General features: G+C 34.8%; 1 pseudogene; it reads left to right on the top strand.

Annotated features, from left to right (window-relative positions):
- The first annotated feature begins 463 nt into the window (after positions 1-463).
- The window catches only part of LOC141489365 (transcription factor BTF3 homolog 4 pseudogene), a 42,513-nt pseudogene continuing 22,307 nt past the window's right edge, over positions 464-20,669 (top strand).

Genomic DNA, 20,669 nt, shown 5'->3' on the forward strand with positions numbered 1-20,669 from the left:
ACTCTGCCACTTTCAACTTGTATTACCTTGGCCAAGTCTTTATCTCTCTGGTTCTATTTCTTGATCTATGAAATGAGGTTGGACTAGGGAGCATTTAAAGTCTCTTCTAGCTTTAAATCTCTGATCTCTGATCCTCTATAAGCTCCTAGAAGGCAGAGCTCATATCTACCAGTACCAGGGGATAATTCTGTCTAAAATTGTATTCTGTCTTGTCCAATTATAAGACAATCAATGTGCAGAAGATCTTTCTCACTAAACACAGTTCTTCAATCTTTTTTTTTTCTATTCATTTAAAGTCATGGCCAATCTTTTCTTAGAAAAGTAAAGCATGATTAACACTATGAATAAAATCTTATCACAGTTTATCATTTTCCTCTTCTCTTGCTGTTCCCCTCTACCTTGGCCAGTGCCAAAGTAATTGTCTAGCATACAACCCACAGGACCATTATGTTGACAGTTCCGGATGTTCCACTTCTGTGTTTTCATTTGCACTGTGCAGTTATATCTTCAGTCAAAGGGAGACATGCTGCAGGACATGCTGGATGACATTTTTCAAGAATGTGAAGATCATGGTGATGACTCGGTACTGTCAGTGGGAGGGAAAAATAAGGAATTAAAAAAACCAGGTTTCCTTTAGTAGTTCTTACTCCCTTTCCTCCCTCCTCCCTACTCCCCCACAAATCAAAGCTCTTCTCTAGCTATGTTTTCTACCTATTTAATCACATCAGACTAGCTGATGAAATAAAAATGCTTATCCCTTGGCCCTATGCTAATTATTCTTGTTAATTATTTTAAATTATTTTTTAATTATCATTCTATCACTGCTTCTAGAGCAACTGTCATAATTTCCATCTCAGTGGGCCCAGACATGTCAATACCTATAAACTTATCATAAAGAAGTGTTACCATCCTGAAGGCTTTCAAGGATAATCCACAACAACTGCAGTATTCCAGTGACTAATACTCTCAATTTGCTGCTGTTAATTATCCATCACAGTGTGAGGGTGCCAGCCACACACATACTCAATGCCTTAATTAGTGGAAGTTTCACATTACCTAGCTAATATCTCTGTCTTTGCAGGGTGCTCTGACAGGACATTGGTCAAAGGAATGCTCAAAAAGATAAATGAATTATCTAGTCTTCAGTTATTGAAGGAAAGTCTAGGCTGTGGTTTTGAGGTTAACCCTATAGTTGCCTTCTTTCTCATTTCCTATATGCCCAATTTAATAACTGTTTATCATAGGCAGAAAATCTAACATAGTAGACAAAGCCAGAGCTTGAAGACAAAAAAGTCACAAAAGAACTTGTAGTCAGGAAGTACTGGGTTCATATCTTGCCTCTGACATATATTAGTAAAATACCAATAAATTTAAGTCACATGCTTCTTAAAATTTATATTTCTAGCCAAGCTGCCAATCTGCATTTGTGGAAAGAGCTTCTACACACCCATGCTAATGATCCCTACCTTTCTAGAATGATAACATTATTTTCTTCATACAATCTATATTATAGCAAAACTCACCTCCTTAATTCTTCCTCATATATGACATTTCTCCTCTTGTTCCTCTGTTTTTGTAAACACCGGCTTCCAAACCTGGAATACACTTAATCCTCATCTCTAACTCAGAATCCTGAGTTTCTTTCAATAGACAGTTCAAGTTCCGTATCCTATAGTAAATCTATGCTAAGCCACTGAGTTGCTAGTGCACTGTCTATGGAAAATACATTTTTGCATTTAATTTACTATGTAATTGAAATTATCTATTTTATATACTGCTATCTGTTGTTTCTTCATAAATTGTTCACCTATACATATCTCTAATAGATAATATATTCTTCAAATTTCTTGTAAAATCTTTTTTTATAGATATATGTAAAGGTAAACAGGGAAAAGAAAAAAAAAACTGTTATCCAAGAAGATTAAGCTGGTTCCATTCCTACTTGGGAGGAAGATTCTCATAACTCTTAAGAACTGAAATTCTATTTAAAGGAATATACTTATATTGAAGATATATACATTCCTAGAATGTCTATGACTTTGAAGAAATGATTAAAAATTATTTCACTAAAAAAGGGTAGACTGTAAAGAGATGGGAGGAAGGGGAAGGTTGAATGGGATAAATTACATCACATGCAGAGGTGCAAAGGACCTATTGCCAAAGAGGGAAAGAAGAGACAAGGTGAGAACCACTTGAATCTTACTCTAATTGGATTTGGTTCAATGACTGATCAATATACACATTCAGTTGTGTTTAGAAATTTATCTTACCTTTCAAGAATTAGGAGGGGAAAGGGGAGGATGGAAGGAGGGATTGATGGAAGGGAGGGAAGGAAAAAGGGGAAAAAAGAACAAGAAAGAAAAGGGAGAATGGTGATAAAAAGGGGAATAACACAATGAGGATTGCGACATTCAGAAGCAAAACATTGGGGAAGAGGGAAAAGGGGAAAATACAAATGAGGGGAGATAGAATGGAGGGCAATAAAGAATTAGTAATTATAACTGAGAATATAAATGGCATGAATTCTCCCATAAAATGAAAGCAGATAATAAAATAGATTAAAAACCAGAATTCTACAATATGCTGCCTTCAAGAAACATATTTGAAGCAGAGAGATACACACAGAGTAGATTATGCTTTAGCTGAAGTGAAAAAGCAGGGATAACAATTCTTATTTAAGTAAAACAATACCAAAAATAGATCTCAATAAAAGAGATAAGAAAGGAAACTATATCCTTCTAAAAGGTATCAATGACAGTGAAGTAATGTCAATACTAAATGTACATGCACCAAGTGATATAGCATACACATTCTTAGAGGAGAAGATAAATAAACTACAGGAAGACAGAGACTGCAAAATTCTATTGGTGGGAGACTTCAACTTCCTTCTCTCAGAATTAAATAAACCCAACCATAACATAAACAAGAAGGAAGTTAAATTAAAGAGACGAATAGAATGTTAGAAAAGTTAGAAATGATAGACCTCTGGAGATAGTTGAATGGGGATAGTTGTAATGACACTCACTCCCCAAAATGACCATTTATTAAGGCAAAAAACCCCTATAATCAAATGCAGAAAGGGAGAAGTTTTGAATGCACCCTTTTCAGATGATGCAATAAAAGTCACGTGCACTAAAGGGCCATTGAGTGACAGATTTAAAACTAGTTGGAAACTAAATAACCTAATTTTAAAGAATGAGTCAAACAATATCTCTCTTTATATCTAGGTCCTATCTCCCATATGATACTACTACTATTACTACTACTACTACTACTAATAATAATACTAACAGCAACAATAATAATGATAGCCTATCTATAGTGCTATTGTGTGTAGGATACTCTGCCAAGTACTTTACTAATATTATTTCATCTGATCCTCACAACAATGTTACAAGATGGATGCTATTATTATCCACAGTTTACAGTTGATTTGGTAAAAAAGAAAAGCTTATATCCTTAGAAATGAAGACAAATTTATATAATATATATATATATATATATATATATATATAAACTTACATACATATATATATATATATATATATATATATATATATATATATATTCCATAATGAAACCTATTTCCTTTGGGAATGTGGATAAGAAAGAATATTTTGAGTCATAAAATATAAGACTTGGGTTGATAGATCTCATAGTTTACATGAACTGATACTGATCTAAACAAGAATACTTTCAAAAATATCAACAAATCCAGTCTTTGCTTGGTGACCTCAAGTGAAGTGAAATACATCACCTCCCAAGTCAGGAAGTACCCATATTCCCTTTGGAGGCAGCTCTGTTAAGTTACTTCTTCCATAGAGCCTAAATTTACCTTTCTACTACTTCTTCACATTGATCCCAGTTTTGCCCTCCAGAGACAAATAAAGAAAACCTTAAGTGATGTAATAGTCAGGAGGCTGGAAAAGTAAGTATAGCGTTGAAAGGAACCTCAGAAATCATTTAATTTGATCTTTATTTTTATTATTATCTATATTACATACAACAGCTATAGTTTACATAATATTTTATTGTATTGCTATATTATATAGTATTGTTTATTATTATTATTTTTATCTTAACAAGAATCCTTTCTGTATCATACTTGGTAAGTGATCATCAAGACTTTCTTTAAGAATTTTCAATGAGGAAAATTTCACTTATGGCCAAGATGGTGGAGAGAAACCTGGCTTTCCCTCATAAATAATATGAAACAAACCTCTATTTTTTATTGTTTTTAATTTTTCATCCAATCTCACTCCCCACTCAGAATGCAGTCTGATGATCTTTACATTGTTCCCATGCTATACATTGATCAAAATTAAATGTGTTGAGAGAGAAATAATATCCTTAAGGAAAAAGTAAAATTTAAGAGATAGCAAAATTATACAATATGATACTTTTTTAAAAAAAATAAAGGTAATAGTCTTTGGTCTTTGTTTAAACTCCACAATTCTTTCTTTGGATGCAGATGGTATTCTCCATTGCAGATACCCTAAAATGTCCCTGATTGTTGCACTGATGAAATGAGCAAGTCCATTAAGATTGATTACCACTCCCATGTTGCCGTTACAGCATACAATGTTTTCCTGGTTCTACTCATCTTGATCAGCATCAGTTCATGCAAATCCTTCCAGGTTTCTCTGAATTTCCATCCCTCCTGGTTTCTAAAAGAACGATAGTGTTCCATCACATACATATACCACAGTTTATTAAGTCATTCCCCAATTGATAGATATTCACTCCATTTCCAATTCTTTGCCACCACAAACAGGGTTGCTATGAATATTTTTGTACAAGTGATTTTATTACCCTTTTTCATGATCCCTTCAGAGCTTAGACCCAGTTGTGGTATTGCTGAATCAAAGGGTATGCACAACTTTTAGTTTTTTTTTTAAATTTTTGGCTAGGCAATGATGTCAAGTAACTTACCCAAGATCACATAGATAGGTAATTAAGTGTCTGAGGTCAAATTTGAACTCAGGTCCTCCTGACTCCAGGGCCGGTGCTCTATTTACCATGCCACCTAGCTGCCCCGGTATACACATTTTATTGCCCTTCGGGCATATTTCTAAATTGCTCTCCAGAAAGGTTGGATGAGTTCACAGCTCCAACAACAATGTATTAGTGTCCCAGATTTCCAACCTCCAGAAGCAAACCTCTTAACATAAATTCAATTGACAAAATGCAGAAAAAGAAGCTAGGAGATGAACATCTACCAGCAAGGTCTATCTCAGGGGAGCGTAGATGAGCTGGGTATTGAGAGCAGAAAGTCAGATCAGGGGTTGTGGGGTAAAGCCAGAGGACCAATATAAGCTGCGGAGGCTTTTGCTGTGGGACTGGTAATCTAGGGAGTCACAGAAGATCTGGAAGGAAGGTTTCAGCAAAGGGAGTTGTGGAGTGCATCTGGACATAGATCCTCTCAGCTTAGGGCTGAGTTCCATACTTACTTTTTAAAAAAATTAATATTTTATTCATTTTCCAATTATATTCAATAGTAGTTTATACCAAGCATTTTCTGTAAGGTTTTGAATTTTACAATCTTTTTTCACCCTCTATTCCCTCGCCCATCCCCCCACAGAAGACAATCTGGTAAACTTTACATTATTTCCATGTTATTAATCAATTTAAATTGAATGTGTTGGGAGAGAAATCAAATACTTTAGGAGAGCATAAAATATTAGTGAGAGAAAAATTATGTAGTACATAAGACACTTTTTTAATTAAAAAAATGGAAGGTAATAAACTTTGGTCTTTGTTTAAACTCCACAGTTCATTCTCTTTGTAAAGATAGTATTCTCTGTCACAGGTCTCTAAAATTGTCCCTTCTTATTGCATTGATGTAATGTGCAAGTCCAATAAGATTTAGTATCACCCCCATGTTGCCATTAGGGTATATAATGTTCTTCTGGTTCTGCTTATCTCACTCATCATCAATTCATACAAGTCTTTCCAGGCTTCTCTGAATTGCTATCCCTTTTGCTTTCTAATAGAACAATAGGGTTCCATAACATACATATACCACAATTTCCTCAGCCATTCCCCAACTGATGGACATTCACTTGATTTCCAATTCTTTGCTACCACAAACAGGGTTGCTATGAATATTTTTGTACAAGTGATGTTTTTCCCCTTTTTTCATGATCTCTTCAGGGTAAAGACCCAGTAGTGGTATTGCTGGATCAATGGGTATGCACATTTTCATTGCCTTTTGGACATAATTCCAGATGAGTTCCATGCTTTCATCATAACCCTCTTCCCACAGAAAATACAGTAAGAGTCTCCCCACCCCAGGCTTATGTGTGGCAGAAGACCTCTCCTAGCTGAACAAGGAGATTAACTACCTCACCCCAGGGTCTAGCCCACATTATTCAAGGATAGCAGTATAAAGCTGTTCCCCACACCCCATCCAGGCCTAGGAAGTGGACCTCAAATCAAGGTCACAGACACTCAGAGAAAGCAACCAGCACCCCTACTGACTAGCCCACTTTGAGTTACTAAACCAGTTAGCAAAGCCTCTAGGATTTTCAATACCAAAGATCTGTTAACCAGCCCTCTCTTGCCCAAAACAAGAGCTCAGGACATTGAAGAAAGCCCAATGGAAAGGGGTGTGTCTATTGAAAACTACCTTGAAGGCAAAGATCCTTACCCAGAGAGATCTAGAACTTCTGAGGAGAATATGAATTGGTCTCTAGCCCAGGAAGACTTCCTAGAAGAAATGAGGAAGGAGTTTAAAAATCAATCAGAAAAACTGGGAAAGCAAACAAGAGAAAATTAGCACCTTGCAAGAGAAAATTAACATCTCACAACAAGAAAACAAATTCTTGGAAAATATAACTGGAGAAGTAGAAAAAGAAGGTGGTGGTATTCAGAAACAAGATATTGGGGAATATGGATAAAGTGAAAAAAAGCAGAAAAAACAAACAGAGGGAAGATAGCATGGAGGGCAATAAAGAGTTAGTAATTATAACTTTGAATGTGAATGGGATAAACACTCCCATAAAATATAAGCAAATAGCAGAGTGGATTAAAAATGAGAATCCTACAACATTCTACTTAGAAGAAACTCATTTGAAGCAGAAAGATACATACAGAAAAAATGTTAAAAGGTTAGAGCAAAATATATTTTGCTTTAACTAAAGTGAAAAAGCAGGGGTAGTAATCCTTATCTCAGACAAAGCAGCTGCAAAAGTAGATCTTATTAAGAAAGATAAGGAAGGAAACAATACCCTCCTAAATAGCACCATAGACAATGAAGCAATATTAATACTAAAATATATATGCAACAGGTGGTATAGCATCCAAATTCTTAGAGGAAAAATTGAATGAGTTACAGGAAGACATCACAAAATTCTACTAGTCGGAAACCTCAACCTTGTGCTCTCAGATTTAAATAAATCTAATCATAAAATAGACAAGAAGGAAGTTAAAGAGGTAAATAGATTGTTAAAAAAGGCAGACATGAAAGACTTTTGGAGAAAGTTGAATGTAGATAGAAAGGAATATACTTTTTTCCTGCAGTACATTGGCACTTACACAAAAATTGACCATATACTAGGGCATAAAAACTTAATAATCAAATGCAGAAAGGCAAAAATAGTAAATACATCCTTCTGAAATCATGACACAATAAAAATCACATGCAATAATGGGGCAGGGAGAGATAGACCTAAAACTAACTGGAAACTAAATAACCTCATTTTAAAGAATGAGTGGATCAAACAAGAAATTATAGAAAGAATTATTACATGATATTATAATGACAAGAATGAGACAACATACCAAAATTGCAAAGGCAGTTGTCAGGTGATTTATATCTTTAAATATTAACATTAATAAATCAGAGAAAGAGGAAATCAATGAACTGAACATGCAACAAAAAGAATTAGAGAAAAAGCAAATTAAAAACCCCCAATTAAATACCAAATTAGAAATTCTAAACATTAAAGGAAAAATTAATAAAATTGAAAGCAAGACAACTATTGAAATAATAAATAAAAACAAGAATTGATTTATGAAAAATCCCCAATAAAATTTATAAACCTCTGATTAATTTTATTAAAAAAAAGAAAAAACAAAAACAAAAAAGAAAGAAAACCAAATTGTTAGTATCATAAATGAAAAAGGTGAACTCACTACCAACAAGGAGGAAATTAGAGTAAAAATTCAGTAAAAATTTGATAATATAAGTGAAATGATGAATATTTACAAAAATAAAAGTTGCCCAAGTTAAATGAAGGGGAAATTATATACTTATATAACGCTATCTCAGAAAAAGAAATTCAATAAACCATTATTGAAATCCCTAAGAAAAAATCTCCAGGGCCAGAAGGATTCACAAGTGAATTCTATCACACAGATTCAAGGAACAATTGGTTCCAATTCTATATAAAATTTTTGGAAAAATAAGTGAAGATGGAAATCTGCCTGACTCTTTCTATGACACCAATATTGTGGTGATAACTAAGCCAGGAATAGTAAAAATAGAAGAAGAAAATTATAGACCTATCTCCCTATTGAATATAGATGAAAATTCTTAAAATCTTAGCAAAGTGATTACAACAAGTTATCACTAGAATAATACACTATGACTAAGCAGGATTTATCCCAGAAATGCAGGGTTGGTTCAATGTTAGGAAAATTGTAAGTTTAATTAACTATATCAATAACAAACCTATCATAAATCATGATTTTCTCAATAGATGCTGAAAAAATCTTTGACATAATATGACCCATTCGTATTAAAAATGCAAGAGAGCATTGGAATAAATGGATTGCTCCTTAGAAAATAAGCAGTATCGATCTGAAACCATCAGCAAGCATTATATGCAATAGGGATAAGCTAGAGGCATTGCCAATAAAATCAGGGGTTAAACAAGGATGCCCATTATCACCACCACTATATCCTATTAGAAATGTTAGCTGCAGCAATAAGAGAAGAAAAAGAAATGGAAGGAATTAGAATTGGGAAGGAAGAAACAAACTCCTCACTCTTTGCAGATGACATGATGGTACAACTAGAGGATCCTAAAAATCATCTAAAAACCTACTAGAAAAAATTAAGAACTTTAGCAAAGACCCTCATAAACTCTCAACATTTCTATATATTTCTAGGAAGATACAGCAGCAAAGGCTAGAAAGAGAAATCCTATTCAAAGTTACTTCAGTCAATGTAACATACTTGGGAGTCTACCTGCCAAGGCAGACTCAGAAACTATGAAAACAACTACAAAACACTTCTCACACAAATTAAATCAGATTTAAATAACTGAGCAAACATCAATCTAATATAATAAATATAATCAATCTAATATAAGAAAAATGACAATTCTACCTAAATTATGCTACTTATTTAATGCCTTACCAATCAAAATTCCAAAAAAAAATACTTTAACAAATTAGAAAAACTGTAAATAAATTCATATGGAGAAATAAAAAGTCAATAATTCCCAGGAATTTAATGAAAAAAGTGCAAAGGAAGGTGGCTTAGCCCTACCATATCTAAAATTATATTATAAAATCAGTCATCAAAACTGTCTGGTTAAGAAACTGTTGGCTAAGAAATAGAGTGGTGAGTCAGTGTAAAAAAACTAGATGCAAAAGAGATAGCAGGAAATGATTATAGTAATCAGCTGTTTGATAAACCCAAAGAGTCCAACTTTGGGGATAAAAATTGTTGGGAAATTTGGATGTTAGTATGGCAGAAACTTGGATTAGACCAACACCTCACACCCTATACCAAGATAAGATCAAAATAGGTATAGGATTTAGACATAAAAGAAAATATAAGTAAACTAGGAGATAAAGGAATAATTTACCTGTCAGGTCTATGGAAAGGGAAGCAGTTTATGATGAAGGAAGATAACTTTGATTACATTAAATTAAAAAGCTTTTGTACAAACAAAACTACTGCAAGCTCAGAAGAAATATAGTAAATTGGGAAACAATTTTTACAACTAGTATTTCTGATAAAGGACTCATTTCTAAAATATATAGAGAACTGAGTCAAATTTATAAAAAAAAAACCAAGCCATTTCCCAATTGACAAATGGTCAAGGGATATGCAGAGGCAATTTACAACTGAGGAAATTAAAGCGATCCATAGACATATGAAATATTGCTCTAAATCCTTACTGATTAGAGAAATACAAATTAAATCATCTCTGAGGTACCACCTCACACCTCAGACTGGCCAATATGACTAGAAAGGACAATGATCAATGTTGGAAGGGATGTGGGAAATATGTAATACACCACTGGTGGAGCTGTGAACTCATCCAACTTTTCTGGAGAGCAATTTGGAAATATGCCCAAAGGGTAATTAAAATATGCATACTCTTTGATCTAGCAAAGATCTGTACCCTGAAGAGATTATGAAAAAAGGAAAAGACATCAATTGTACAAAAATATTCATAGCACCTCTGTTTGTGGTGGCAAAAAATTGGAAATTGAGTAAATGTCCATCAATTGGGGAATGGCTGAACAAATTGTGGTATATATATGTACAATATGTAACACTTGTTCTATTAGAAACCAGGAGAGATGGGAATTCAGAGATGGCTAGAAGGATTTGCATGAACTGATGTTGAGCCAGATGAGCAGAACAAGAAGAACATTGTATACCCTAAAAGCAACATGAGGGTCATGATCAATCTTAATGGACTTTTACTCATTTCATCAGTGCAACAATCAGGGACAATTTTAGGGTATCTGCAATGGAGAATATCATCTGTATCCAAAGAAATAATTGTGGAGTTTAAACAAGACCAAAAACTATTACCTTTATTTTTTTTTTTAAAAAGCTATATTATAATGTAATTTTACTATCTCTTAAATTTTATTTTTTTCCTTAAGGATATGATTTCTCTCTCAACACTCAGTTTTTTTTAGGTTTTTTTTTTTTGCAAGGCAAACGGGGTTAATTGGCTTGCCCAAGGCCACACAGCTAGTTAATTATTAAGTGTCTGAGACTGGATTTGAACCCAGGTACTTCTGACTCCAGGCCCAGTGCTTTATCCACTGTGCTACCTAGCTGCCCCAACACTCAGTTTTGATCAATGTATAGCATGGAAACAATGTAGAGTCTATCAGACTGCCTTCCATGGGGGGTGAGGGGAAGGAAGTGACATTAGGGGAAAAATTGTAAAATTAAAAAAAATAATAAACTAAAAAAAAAGAATCTTCAATGAGCCTCAGACACTTAATAATTGCCTAGCTGTGTGACCTTGGGCAAGTCTTTTAACCCCATTGCCTTGAAAAAACAACAATGACATCACCAAAAGAATCTTCAATGAGGATCCACTACATCCTGAAGCAATTCTTCGAACTTTAGGGTAGCTCTAATTTTCAGGGACATTTTCTTAACATCAGAACTTAATTTTCTCTTTTCAATTTCAACCAGTATCTCCTGGTTCTACCTTTAGAATCAAATAAAAGAAAAAACAAGTTTAATTCTTCCTCTTCATGACAATTCCTCAAATAGCTAAAAATTGCTCTTATGGTCCTGGTTCTATCTTTGAGAGTCCTGCAGAACATCTAATGCTTCCATTGCATGATATGCTTTCAGATAACTGAGGAATGCTATCATACTTCTCCAGGCAAAACAATCCTAATTTGATCAACAGATCTTTAAAATGACATAGACTTAAAACCTCTCACTATTCTGGTCATCCTATTCTAGAATGCTCCACCTGAAGTTAATGTTCTTCCTAAAATGCAGTGTTCAGAACTGAACATAACACTCTTAGGTTTTTTTGGGTTTTTTTACAAGGCAAATGGGGCTAAGTGACTTGCCCAAGGCCACACAGCTAGGTAATTACTAAGTGTCTGAGGCTGGATTGGAACTCAGGTACTCCTGACTCCATGGCCGGTGCTCTATCCACTGCACCAACTAGCCGTCCCTGAACATAACATTCTTAAATAAAATGGTCTTATCTGATGTGATCATTGGAGAGTGGGACTACAAATAACTAATGTATCTGCCACACAAGGCCTACAAAAGTGTCTGCCATTTTGACTCAAGATGTCTATTTCTTGCAACCTATGTGCGATTGCCAAACACAGAAGAATGGAAAAAGGGAGAAATAGAACCAGGAAAGGATATTGGAAATCAAGGGACAATATAAGATAACATAAAAATTCTTCTTGCCAATACTTGCCCCTTCATTGTGTAAGTTGCCAGGAACTGCCCAGAACATTTCCAATTCACATAGGTATCATACCTAACAGAATCACAGACACTTTGAATGAGAAGGAACCACAGAGGCAATCTAGTCTAACCCATAATTTAATACGAATCTCCTCTATAAAATAACTGATAATTGGTAATTGAAGATCTTTGGTGAAGGGGAAGACCCCAATCCTACTTACCAGCCCTTTCCAATTTTGAATATCTTTAATTGCTAGGAAGTTTTTTCTTACATTAAGCCTAAATTTACCTCTTTGTAACTTTCACCCAATTGCTCCTAATTTTAGCCCTTAGGTTCAAGCTGGACAAGATTAATTGTCTTTATGCCAAAAGCCCTGTTAATATATAGTATTCCAGGAACTTTTTTTTTCTCTAGGCTAAGCATCCTTATTCCCTCACCTGGTCCATATTTGCCATCAGTTTTTCACAATTTCATTTGCATTCTTTTGGTCACTGTCTAGTTGTTTAATGCTGTTCTTTTCTTTTTTTAAGAAAGTTTTTATTTATTTTGAATTTTACAATTTTTCCCCAATCTTACCCCCACCAGAAGGCAGTTTATTTCCATGGTATGCATTGATCTAAGTTGAATGATGAGAGAGAAATCATATCCCTAAGGAAGAAACATAAAGTATGATCTGTAGCAGAATCACATAGTAAAGATAACATTTTTAATTAAAAATAATAATCTTTGGTCTTTGTTCAAACACCACAATTCTTTCTCAGGATGCAGATGGCATTCTTCATTGCAGCTACCCCAAAATTTACCTGATTGTTGCCCTGTTGGTATGAACAAGGCCATTAAGTTTGATCATCACTGCCACGTTGCTGTTAGGGTGTACAATGTTCTTCTTGTTCTGCTTATCTAGCTCAGCATCAGTTCATGCAAATCCTTCCTGGCTTCTCTGAATTCCCATCTCTTCTGGTTTCTAATAGAACAAAAGTGTTCAATTACATACGTATACCGTGGTTTATTAAGCCACCCCCCCCATTGATGGATATTCACTCAATGTCCAATTCCTTGCCACCACAAACAGAGCTGCTATGAATATTTTTGTACAAGTGATGTTTTTACCCTTTTTCAAAATCTCTTCAGGGTATAGACCCAGTAGGGGCATTGCTGGATCAAAGGGTATACACATTTTTTGTTGCCTTTTGGGCATAATTCCAAATTGCTCTCCAGAAAGGTTGGATGACTTCACAGCTCCAACAACAAAATATTAGTGTCCCAGATTTCCCACATCCCTTCCAACATTGATCATTGTCCTTTCTGGTCATATTAGCCAGTTTGAGAGGTGTGAGGTGGTACCTCAGAGATGCTTTTATTTGCATTTCTCTAATAATTAGTGATTTAGAGCAATTTTTCATATGACTATGGGTTGCTTTGATTTCCTCAGCTGTTAACTGCCTTTGCATATTCTTTGACCATTTGTCAGTTGGGGAATAGTTTGTCTTTTTTTAAAATTTGACTCAGTTCTCTGTATATTTTAGAAATGAGTCCTTCATCAGAAGTATTAGTCATAAAAATTGTTTCCCAATTTACTACAGTTCTTTTGATTTGATTACCGGTGGTTTTGCCTGTGCAAAAGCTTTTTAATTTAATATAATCAAAATGGTCTAGTTTGTTTTTAATGATGTTCTCTATCTCTTCCTGGGTCATAAACTGCTTCACTTTCCATAGACCTGACAGGTAAATGGTTCCTTGATCTCGTGGTTTACTTATAATATTGTCTTTTATGCCTAAATTCTATACCCATTTTGATCTTTTCTTGGTATAGGGTGTGAGGTGTTGGTCTAATCCAAGTTTCTGCCATACTAATTTCCAATTTTTCCAACAGTTTTTATTGGAAAGAGTTTTTATCCCAAAAGCTGGACTCTTTGGTTTATCAAACAGCAGATCACTACAATCAATTCCTGCTATTGCACCTAGTCTATTCCACTGATTCACCACTCTATTTCTTAGCCAGTACCAGATAGTTTTGATGATTGATTCTTTAAAATATAATTTAATATATGGTAGGGCTAAACCACATTCTTTTGCACTTTTTTTTTGTTAAATCCCTGGGGCGTCTTGCCTTTATATTTCTCTATAACGATTTACTTTATAATCGTTTTCTAACTCATTAAAGTGATTTTTTTTTGGAATTTCAATTGGTAGGGCACTAAACAGGTAGTATAATTTTGGTAGAATTGTCATTTTTATTATATTTGCTTGGCCTATCCGTGAGCAGTTGATATTTGTCCAGTTATTTAAGTCTGATTTTATTTGTGTGAGAAGTGTTTTGTAATTGTTTTCATAAAGTTTTTGAGTCTGCCTTGGAAAGTAGACTCTCAGGTATTTTATATTGTCTGAAGTTATTTTGAATGGAATTTCTCTTTCCAGATCTTTCCACTGCATCTTGATAATTATAAATATATATATATACATATATATATATATGTGTATGTATACATGTTGAGGATTTATGAGTTTATTTTATATCCTGCAACCTTGCTAAAGTTGCTAATTATTTCTAGTAGTTTTTTTAGATGATATTTTTGGATTCTCTAGGTATACCATCATGTCACCTGTAAACAGTGAGAGTTTTGTCGCTTCCTTCCCTATTCTAATTCATTCAATTTCTTTTTCTTCTCTTATTGCTGAAGCTAACATTTTTTTTAGTTTTTGCAAGGCAATGGGGTTAAGTGGCTTGACCAAGGCCACACAGCTAGGTAATTATTAAGTGTCTGAGGCTGGATTTGAACTCAGGTCCTCCTGACTCCAGCATCAGTGCTCCATCCACTGCACCACCTAGTTGCCCCCTAAGCAGCCCTTTTAAGAATCCCTATTCATCTCCTGGTGTGAGGAAGGGGCTAGAAAAGATGCCCTAAAATTGTCTGTTTACCCAATTCTCGCCTGATCACAGCAGTAGGCAGGGATCCTACCTATGGTCAAAACATAAAAAATGGACAAAAACTTCTTCAAAGAAGATTCCATTTACCATTGATCATGGAATGTGCACATACTCATAGATAACACAGGATCCAATGGACCTGAAAGATGAACTATTCTTATTGCAAAAGAACTCAGCAGGTATCACATAAAATAGCAGCCCTGAGTGAAACAAGGCTGGCAATTGAGGGTCAGCTTAGAGCTGCATACACATTTTTTGGAGTTGTCACAGCGAAGGGGAGCACTGTAAAGTTAGGGTGCATTTTGCAATAAGAAAAATCTAGTTAACAAGCTCCCAAACATCAAGCCCGGTTTGATGAAAATGAGGGGAAATGCAGAAACTGCTAAATAAAAAAATGAGAACTCCACAGAGTTTACCAGAAATATAACTTATTCTTTTCCAAGAAGGCAGCATTTAATTCCATCAAGTAAAGTACAAATGAAGTTTAGACTTTTGGATCAATAAGAAGGCAGTTGAAATTCAGTTTTATGCAGATAATAACAATTCAAAATGTTTTAATGACTCCCTGAAGTTTATTTATGGGCCGAAGACATATAGTCCACCTCAACTGCTCAATGCCATGTTGATGAATGATAGGGACAAGATCCTAGAGGGATGACTGTACACTTTAATAGTGTTCTTAGCAGATCATCATCAATCAATTCAGAAGCCTTTGACTGTTTGTCTCAAGTGGAAGTCAATCTGACCCTAACTGAAGCTCCTTTGAAGAAGAGATTTTGAATGTCATTAGTTTTCTTTTATGTGGCAAAGTACCTGTAAAATACTCTATTCTACCTGAGATTTGCAATGTGAGGGGTGGAGATGTATCCATTAGTCATATAAAAGCTGACTGAAAGTTTCCATATTATATGGCATTAGGAGGTTAACCCTCCCAGAGTTCAAGGATACCTCCAATGTATCTCTACAAAGATAAAGGGAATAGATTGCCCTGTGACAATCACAGGAGTGTTTCTCTTTTAGTCATTGCTCATAAGATCCTTGCCAGAATTCTCTTCAGTAGCTTGATCCTTTGTTTAGAAGATAGTCACCCCTGTGAGATCCAGGGTGACTTCAGAGAGGGTCAAAAAGCAGTTAATATCATATTTGCTATCTGACAACTCCAGGAAAAATGCCAAGAGAACAGCAGCGGTCTGTATACAATGTTTATAGACCTATACCAAAGCCTCTGACACTGTCAGTCATGAGGGCTTATGGAAAATTATGCCAAAATATGGTTGCCTGGAGAAAGTGTATGTCAATTTAATGAGGCATGTTTACATGGGCTCTGGATAGTGGATGATGATCTCCTGATTTCCCAGTCAACAGTGTAGTGAAACAAGACTGTGTCATTAGTCCCATGCTATTTGGCATGATATTATCAGCCATGTTATCAAATGCCTTCAATGAGGATGCACTCAATGCAACCATACACTCAATACAACCTCTGAAACTGAGGTGCAACAAAATATGGATCAATTTTTCTGCTGTTTGTGCTAACTTTGCCTTACAATTAACAAGAAGAAATCAGAGTTGCTCCATTAGCCAGCTCCACATCATTCATATGTGGAACCATCATTTACAGCAAATGGCCAAGCGTGAATAAGTTCACTTACCATGGCAGTGTTCTTTTCAGGGAGGTACACATTGATAATGAGGTTGTCACATGCATTGACAGAGCTAGTTCTGTATTTGGGGAGCTTCAAAAGAGAGTATGGGAGAAAAGAGGTATTAGACTAACAACCTGAAGGTCTATGGAGCTGTTGTGCTGACCTCATTACTGTGTGCCTGTGAAACCTGAACAGTCTACTGGTTCTGTGCCAGGAAACTGAATTGCTTCCATTTAAGTTGTCTTATGAAAATTTGGATGATCATCTGGCAAGACAAGATACCAGACACTGAGGTCTTTTCTTGAGCTAAACTGCAGAGCATTCAAACATTCAAACTGCCAGTGCAACTATGATGGACTGACCATGTTGTTTGAATGCCAGGTGTACACTTGCCACTAAGATTATTTTATGGAGAACTCACAAAGGACAAGTGTTCACACATCTGGGGTCAAAAAAAACACAATACAATGTCATCCAGAAAGTCTCTCTTAAGAAATTTGTAATTGATTGTGCAGCATGATAGTCACTGTCACAGGAATACCCAGCATGCTGTGCTCTATGAGCAAAACAGATTCGAAGCAGCTCAAAGGAAACATGAAATATATAAGTTTACAATAACCACCCCAGGAGTTCACATGGACAAACTGTGTCTGATTTGGGGAAGAGCATTCTGAACTCATATTAGTTTGATCACTCACAGTCAGATACATTGTAATTCATCTCTAATATGGTGATGTCATTTTAATTTTCTTCAATAATGAAGGACAAGAATCAAACAACCAAAAACCAACTAACCAACTTGAAGAAAACCACAATATCAGACAGGTGATGCCAAGATATTCACATTAATTGGATTTGAATGAGGGGGCTTTGTGCCACATTTTTTTCCTCCAAAGCCATCTGGGTCCAGTGACCAGATATTAATCATAATGACTGGATATGCTCCTATATATGAGGCAATCAGGGTTAATTATTAAATGATCTACCTAAGCACAGAATATTATTAAATGCAGAGCATAAATTGAACCCAGGTCTTATGATTTCAAATCTAGCACTGTTTTCTTTATAACACATTGTTTCTTTATCATGAAAATAAATAATGAATATAATATTTTTAAAAGACAGTTTAGGATATTCAGTGCAGGGCAAAAAGATAATGATGCAGAGCTGGAAAACTCCCAGAACTTTTAGGAAATCAAAACAGCTTTAAATAAAGCATTTGCACAGACCTTAAAAAACCAAAAGACAAAAATAGTTCTCAATTCAAGATATTATGAAGAGTTCAATAACTATCTCTCCCACCTGAGTAAAGGGCAGTAAAGGGCACCTATCCCAGGATAGGTGGGAGGTGGGAGAACTAGAAAGCCAGTGGGATGCTCAGCAAGCCAGCATTGCATAAGGACAACAGTGAGGATCTCAATCCTGGTTCAGATGGTAAAATTTGAGCCCTGGGAATGCTGGTGCAACAGACAGGATTGGTTTGAATTACCCTAAAGGAAGGGACAAACTGCTGCATAGGCAACCCCATATGGAAGGAGAAAACCAGGGCTACTATAAAGGAGGGAACAAACTGCCATATAGGCAACACATAGGCAAGTGGTATGCCAGGGACCAAATCCTGGCTCCAGGACAAAAAAGTTTGGGTCTATACTCCCAGTGTCTCAGAAGCAGTGCTCGGTTCTCAAAATAAACAAAAAACTAAAAAAATATTTACCATAGAAAGCTACTATCCTGATAGGAAAGATAAAACCTGGATCTCAGAAAAGGAAAGCAGTGAGAAAATGCCTACATGTGAAGAATCAAAGGAGCTTTTGATTGGTCCCAAATCCAAAAAGATCTCTTGGAAGAGCTCAAAAAGGATTTTAAGAATCAAAGAAGAGAGGAGGAAAAAAATGGAAAAGACAATGACAGTCATGCAGAAAAATAATTAAAAATTTACTGAAGAAATCAATTTTACTTTAGAAGTAAACTTGACCAAATGGAAAAGGAAAACTACTCCTTTAAAAATAAAAATGATCAATTAGGAATGCAACTCATCAAACATAAAATCAACCAATTGGAAATTAACTTATCAAAAAGTAAAATTAACTTACTGGAAAAGGAAAACAACTCATTTAAACATAAAATTGACCAACTGGAAAAGGAAACACAAAGGTAAACTGAAGAAAATAAAACTCTATAAACTGGAATTTAACAAATGGAAACTAATATTTCAATAAGACATTCAGATTCCACCAAACAAAGCCAAAAGGCTGAAAAAATAGAAGAAAATATAAAGTAGCTCTTAGGAAAATGAATGACTTGGAAAATAGATCCAGGATGGATAATGTATGAATTGTTTGTCTACCTGAAAACCACAATTAAAAAAAAAGTCTGGAAAATATCTTTCAGAAAGCTGTCATGGAAAACTACCCTAATACCTTAGAACAAGAAGATAAAATAGTCCTTTAAAAAAATCCACTGATGCCTTCCAGAAATAGATTCCACATAAAAACTCCAAGCCAAATTTCAGAATTTTCAGCTAAAGGAGAAAATATTGGAAACTGCCAAAAAAGAATCAATATAAATACCAAAAAATCACAGTCAGGATTACATGGGAATTATCAACTTCAACATTAAAGGATTAGAGGGCTTGGAATATGATATTCTGGAGGTCAAAGGGCATTGGATACCAGCCACGAATCAAACCTTGCCAAAAAAATTGGAGAAAAGATGGATTTTCAAATAAGTAGAGCAATTTCAGACTTACCTGATAGAAAGACCAGAACTGAACAGAAATTTCCATCTGTAAAATAAGACTCAAGAGACATGTAAAAAATAAATGGAAAGGGGAAAAATTGTTATTCAAAACCATCAAACTCTATGCAACTTTTTGTGGGAAAACAATACTTGTATTTGAGATAGTTAAAAGAAGCATACTTAGAGAGAGGGTATGGGTATAGATTGATCATGAAAGTCATGATGCTTTAGCTGATATTTTAACCCATGAAGATTCAATATAGTTGGAGGGAAGGTATTAAGAGGGTATGAATGTAAAGAGATCTTGAAGATAAATTGATTTTTATTTACATGATACTTTAGCTGATGAAGGTTGAATTTCTTTTGAGCCAATTGGAAGTGAATTTAGAGCGTCTGGGTATAAGTAGAATAAATAAATAAATAAATAAATAAATGAAATGATTTTACTTTATATGATATTTTAGTTACAGTTGGAAGGAGTATATTTAGAGGTGCAGGTATAAATGGAATAGGAATTGAATTTGCTTTACACAATAATTTATTTCAAGAGGATTGTATTTTTATACAGGATACTTGAGAAGAGGGTCTGGTATAAATTGATTACAATTTGATGAGGTTTATGTCCCTTGAAAATTATATTTGTAATGGGACTATTCAAAGGAGTGTACTCAGAGGCTGTGAGTATGAAGTGATTATGTGGTAATGGTGCTTATAATTCAATCAGTCCTTGAGAATTGTTCTTGTATGGCATGACAGAGGTTGGGGCACAAAGATTCAAAACAAGACATGAAAGGAAGGATTATACTAAGAGAAGGAGAGACATTAGATGATAAATAAAATCATATGTAGAGGCACAAAGAACTCTTTTTAGTGAAGGGAAAGAAGGGCGGATGTGAACATTGAATAATAATTACTCTCAACAGATTTGATTCAAAGAGTAGCATACATTCCAGTTTATCAAAAGAAAAGCTGACTGAGAGGTAGCAGTCAGAAACTAAATATTGGTGTGGAGGGATAAGGGGAAAGGAAAGAGAAAAGTAGAAATGAAAGAAGATAGCATGGAGGGAAATAGAGAGTTATTTCTGTAATTATAAATATGAATGGGATGAATTCTCCTATAAAAAAATGGATAGCAGAATGTATTGAAAACCAGAATCCTACAATATGTTGTTTACAAGAAATATATTTAGAGCAGGGATATATATA

The sequence above is a fragment of the Macrotis lagotis genome, chromosome 5 (genome assembly GCF_037893015.1).
Source record: "Macrotis lagotis isolate mMagLag1 chromosome 5, bilby.v1.9.chrom.fasta, whole genome shotgun sequence".
In the NCBI taxonomy this organism is placed as follows: Eukaryota; Metazoa; Chordata; class Mammalia; order Peramelemorphia; family Peramelidae; genus Macrotis; species Macrotis lagotis.